Below are 6,091 nucleotides of genomic sequence, written 5' to 3'. Positions count from 1 at the left end.
GGGCTGTTCTCCATACATTCCAAAATGTTATCTATTACTTAACCCATATGTGTTGGTATGTTTAATTCTTTAATGGGTTTAAAAGCCAAAGACCATTACTCTATCACTTCCAAAAACTGAACCTGCATGTTGTAATGTTGCCTTGCTGCGCACCTGAGTTTTCGACCATCCATTTATAACAACTGTCTTGTGGGAAAATATGCACGCACATACCCTACTACATTCACATTAAAACACCTTTATCTATATTGTAAAATCCTGCCAATATGCAGTATCTGCTTATGGTCTGGTCCCATACTTGTATTAAAATATTGTCAAACAAACTATGTTGGCATGACATTATTGCATAATACAGTATGGTAGTTTGTCTGGAATAATGTCTCAGCACAAATTTTGTATAAAAATAAAAAGAAAACAAGGTGTCTTGCAAAAGATGACAGACATACATAGGTTAATAAAAACAACAGTACAGTTTGATTGTGTTCAACATTTTTACAAATCATTTATTTCATAAGCATTACTAACTAGGCACAAAACCAAAACCATTATGTGGTAACAATGTGGATAACAATAAGGTAAAGTAATAATCAAAAATTGAAATATATAAACCTATGTATGGGCATTTTCTCTTTTGTGACACATATGTGTTTGTGATTATGTAACATAGTGATATAACTAAAGGACAATGTCCTAATTAGCTAATTAGACAGTATTAGCAAGATTTAAACTAAAATAATCTTTAAACTGATTACTAACTTGAAGACCAGAAGAGACCAAATTGGTCCTTCCACTACTATTACCTACTAATGGGGCATTTAGAGGTGGCACATCATCAATTTTATCGTCTTTTCTTTCATGTAATCTACAGTAATTATGTAAAACTACTGTAGCTTTCATGACAGCCGTGATGGTGGTTGGTTGGAGCTGGATGGTGGTTTGATAAATACGCCATTTTTATGCTAAAATGCCAAAGGCTCGTTTCACATAGCAACGTGCTCTGGCCAAGGTGCTATTAAATTGGGATTTGATCTGTCCAGTCCACGTCTAGGATAAGGACGCATCAAATGCCTCGACAAGGCAAACCCCTGATCTGCAACCATGACAAATGGTGCATTAGGGCCATTAGTACCAGGTAAAGGTCTAGGTGCAGGCAAATTTAGATTGTCAGACATTAATCGTCTTGCTAAACGTGAGCTTCTGAATATTCTCGCATCAGAGGCACTGCCATAGGCACCAATATCCGCAAAAAGGAAACAGTAGTTAGTGTCTACCAAAGCCAAACTAACTACAGAAAAAAAACTTATGGAAATGAAAAAATCTTGAGCCAGAGTTAGGTGGTTTCTTCACTCTAATGTGCTTTCCGTCTATGGCGCCAATAAAGTTTGGAAATGATGTCATCTGAAAAAAACTCCTCTGCAATGTGCAACCAATCCTGTGATGTAAGCTGTTGTATGACTTGATGTTTAAGGGTTTCCCATAGCACAGTGCAGGTATGCAGCATTATCATGCCAATGGTCAATCTTCCCAATAAAAATTCAAAATCTAGACTGCTGAAGGATTGGCCAGTTGCAAGGTAACTAAAAATAAGAAGGACATGACATTACTATGTATATTTTTGATAGTGGTATATGGTTAGGTACTAATGTTTAATATAATGGCTGGATACATACAATGTGTGTCAAATTTATGTTTTTTTTGGAAATCTGAAAGAATAGTCGTTTATTTCCATATTGGAAATTTACTAATAATTTTGTTTAATAAACATGATATTTTGAGTTTTGAATCTGGTATCATTTTTCTATTGCATGTTTGAATGTAAAAATTAGGCACTGTGACCATGTTATTTGACTCTAAAGTGTGGTTATGGGATATTAAAAGGTTGTAACTATCATACATTGAGGTATGTGTTTACATCTGGGTTTTAACAGCCTGTGTCAACATAGAAACACATTTCAAACCAACAAACTAACATCTGTGTATACATTTTGACACTTACCGTAAAGTAACCCACAAGTGTTCCTCTGGGGAGATGCTGAGCCGCATACATGTGTCTTGATGCTTCAATTGGTGATACACTAGGCCAAGGATGTTGTCAAATGATGGGATGGTGATATGGCAGTAGGCTTGGAATTTAGGTGGAAATTTGCGCATTTCTCCATAAAGAATATTAAAATGGCCATGTGTCTTCCTTACTTTGACAAGGGGGTGGATCCATATCCACTTTTCAACAGATGGTTCTTCTTCAATCATATGTCTCCTAACCCCAAATCGCCTAGATATCAACCACAGCAAATACATGGTTGCTTCATTGGAGAGAGACATTTTGCAGTCAGTCTAAAGAGTGGAAGATGCGAAAATCAATGTTTTGAAGAGGTTTTAAACCTTTTCCAATGATGTGGGACCTAAATTGACCAATTTAGCACACCAGGATCTCATGATGAAGGCTTAACAACGTTATTTAGTTAAGAATGCGGATCTGTAAAAATGGATGGCACATGGATGGCATATGTTCGTATTTTATGCCAATACGGACCCTTCACACGTACACACGGAGAGCATACGCCATCACACGGATGCCATACGTACTGGAGAAACAACCATAAAAAACGGAACACGGACCCGAAAAATGGACCGTGTCACACATACGTTTTTTATGTGGAAGTGTGTTTTAGGCCTAAGGAAAAATAGCAGGGGAAAACTTCTAGATCTTGGTTTATTGGGGGATTCCAACCAGGGTTTATGTATTTCCTCCATATGGTATCTCAAAGTTTAATACAAGCTCAGGTAAAAGTTGGAGACCTTGTTATTCCTATTACGGTTTTTTTGAACAGTGGATCAGGGGCAAAAATTATTGATGAACAGTTTGCTCATTCTTATGGTTTAGAGGTGAAAGAGATATCAAATCCAGTACATGATTTTGCCATTGAATCATCTTTTTTTTCTCAAGGGTTTTTTGCTGAGTGTATTCAGGGGCTGAAACTTCTGCATTCGGAGTTAATTTCTTGTTATGTGCTTAAGGGCCTTCCTGCACAAATTGTGCTAGCGTTTTCCTGGTTTGCATTACATAATCCCATTGTTGACTAGAAAATCCAAGACATCATTAAGTGGAGAACATATTGTAAGGAACACTGTCTAGGAACCTGTATTTCGGCGGTAACCATTAGTCTTCCAGAACCTCTCTCCGCTTTTGGTGATGTTTTCTCTCAGGAAAGTTGTCAGGAGTTGCTGCCACATAGACCTTATGACTGCACCATAAGACTGAGGCCAGGAGCAAAGTTGCCCAAGTGCAGAATGTATAATTTGTTGGGCCCTGAGAGACTAGCTCTTAGGGAGTATATAACGGTTGTACTATACTGTGGTTGCTGGTTTCTTCTTTGTTAAAAAGGATGGAGGACTGTACGACCGTGCCTGGACTTCTGTGACCTCAACCAGATAGCAGTTTGTTATCTGTGTCCTATGCCACTCATTCCTGACCTATTTAAACAGATTGCTAGTGCTAAATGGTTTTCTAAACTCAACTTTAGGGGGGCCTATAATTGGATCGGGGTCAGATAGGGGGATGAGTGGAAGATGGCATTCAATATGCAAGCGGGGCACTTAAAAAATTTGGTGATGACAGTTGTTCTAACCAACGCAGCTTTAATTTTACAGCCTTATGTATAATGATGTGTTTTCTCATCTGTTAGGGAAATTATTAATTATTTACCTTGATGACATTCTCATAGATTTACGGGTAGGAATGAGCAAACCCGAACACAGACTTTTACCTGTATGTCTGGTTCCTTTTTGGGTTTATTATCCAAATAAAGCTTGTGGAAAGGTTAAAGAGCAGCCAACCAGTAAACTTTTCCTGTGTGGGTACTTCTGGCCTCATCAAAGCAATGTGAAGTATTGGTATGGCTTGATTGGCCAGGGAAATAACTTTGAAAAAAAAAGGACGTAGGCTCCTGCCTTATTTTGATAGCCAGTTCGGGAAAGACAACAGCTTTAGGCTGCAGCCCCCACCCGTGAGCTTTACCGTGACTGATTAAGAAAATAGATAGGATCCTAAGAAGCTTTTTTTTTTCTTTTTTATTATTATTATTATTATTATTTTTAAATAAATAATTAAAAAAAAACATTTTTAATATCCAGCCATGATAAAGCAGGGGCTGGTATTATGAGGATGGGAGGAGCCATGGATATTGCCCACCCCAGCCTAAATATACCAGCCTGCACCTGCCAAGAAATGGCATGTCACATTAGATGTACCAATCCTTTTGCTTTACCTGGCTCATCTCGATTGTCCTCATGCGGTGGCAATCGGAATAATATAAGGAATTAATGACAGCTGTGATTTATCAAAAAACCCAGCTGCCATAAAGCCCTGGATTAGTAATCGTAGGCGTCTATGAGACACCCTCATCACTAACCCTGAAAGTGAAAAGAAATAAAACACAAACACCGAAAAATCCTTTATTTGAAAAAAAATACGCACATCCTCTTTCACCCCTTTATTAACCTCCAAAATACTTTTGCAGATCTGACATAATCCATATGAAATTCCATGATGATCCCGGCTCTGCTACATCCAGATCCTAGAGAGAGAGAAAATATGTCTGCTGTCCGCAGTCTCTGGGAATCACTGACAGCTAATGGGGGATCCAGCTGTGAGTAGGTGAGGTTACTCAGTTCACTTCTGGGCTCCCCCGCTGTCCTCAGTGAAAGTGCTGCCAGACTGTCGGATTGGCGGTCACAATCTAATTTGCAATATGTTAAACACAATTCCTCAGAGGGAATAAATTATACACTAAGCTCCAAAAACTGTGTTTGTCATTCAGGAACTTCCGTTTTTGAAGTACATTATTTCTGCTCTATGTTTTCAGATGGATCCCTCTAAATTACGGGCTTAAATTACAGTAAGTATTATAGAAAATCCCAAGTACACAAATGGAAATGACAAAGAGATAATGCAAATGTGATTTATTGAGCTATCTGCAGAAAGAATCGCCACTACCGAAACAAAGCAAAACCAACGTTTCGGACAGTATAGGCCTTTATCAAGGAATTGCCTGCAAGAAATAATAAAGAATAATTACAAACCAAGTGGTGATGTGCTATACAAAAAATTACATATATACACAAGAGGTAGCATGTACACATACGTGTCATGAAATCAAGCATAGGACGATAAAACAACGTCCGGAGACTGTGATGGACATGCGGCGTCTTAATAAGAGCAGAAGGTTGCTATGCGAGAGAAAAAGAACAATACATGAGCACCTTGAGCATATTCAACAAGTGATACAACAAGATCAGGTCAGCGAGAGTACTATAAAATGTGTTCTGAGTCAAACCAGGAGGAGGCGATCATGCGAGAGTCAGATAAAAATCTAGGGCAAGGGATTACATTTTGACAAATATGCAAATTGCACTTCCAAGTTGATTGAGAGGTTATTGCAATAATTATAGCTGTCTATGGTACAGAGGAGCCAAATTACATGTGCAAATGATTACATACCAATAGCCGGGGAGGCGTAGATAGGAGGTGAAATAGAGGAAAAAGATGCCTGTAGACAAAGACAGAGGGATTGTAAATAGAGATACATGGGTAAACGGACAATAAGCAAATAGCCACTAATACTGACAGGAGTTATACAGATACCTTAAGGCAGCCAGGAATGGGGACAGGGTCCCAGAGAAAGGCAGGACAGCAGGGCAGTGTTGCAGGCGGCGGTGAGCTGTGATGTGTGCTGCGTTTATAATGGCAGGTGCCACTTCCGGGTTAACCTGACGCAGCATGTGCGCCTGCGCGTGTAGCGTCATTGGTGATGTGGGTGGGTTAGAAGGAGGCAGTGGCTTGGTGCCGTCTCCATGGGGGAACATGCTTTCTAGTGTGCATGCTTGTGACGTAGTGTAGGCGAGCTGAAGCTCCTGTTATGGGTGTAAACACAGGGGAGGGAGAACAATGTAGTGGGTGGATAAGTAACACGCGTCACATGAAAGGGCGGGGAAGGAGCTGTGTCCGGGTGCCACCTCCATAAGAGGACACGCTTGCAAGTGCGCAAGTGTGTGACGTAATAGGGAATGCGGGTGGGCTGGAACGCCTGCT

Source organism: Anomaloglossus baeobatrachus, chromosome 3, assembly GCF_048569485.1.
Source record: "Anomaloglossus baeobatrachus isolate aAnoBae1 chromosome 3, aAnoBae1.hap1, whole genome shotgun sequence".
In the NCBI taxonomy this organism is placed as follows: Eukaryota; Metazoa; Chordata; class Amphibia; order Anura; family Aromobatidae; genus Anomaloglossus; species Anomaloglossus baeobatrachus.
Note: the sequence above shows the minus strand (reverse complement) of the source record.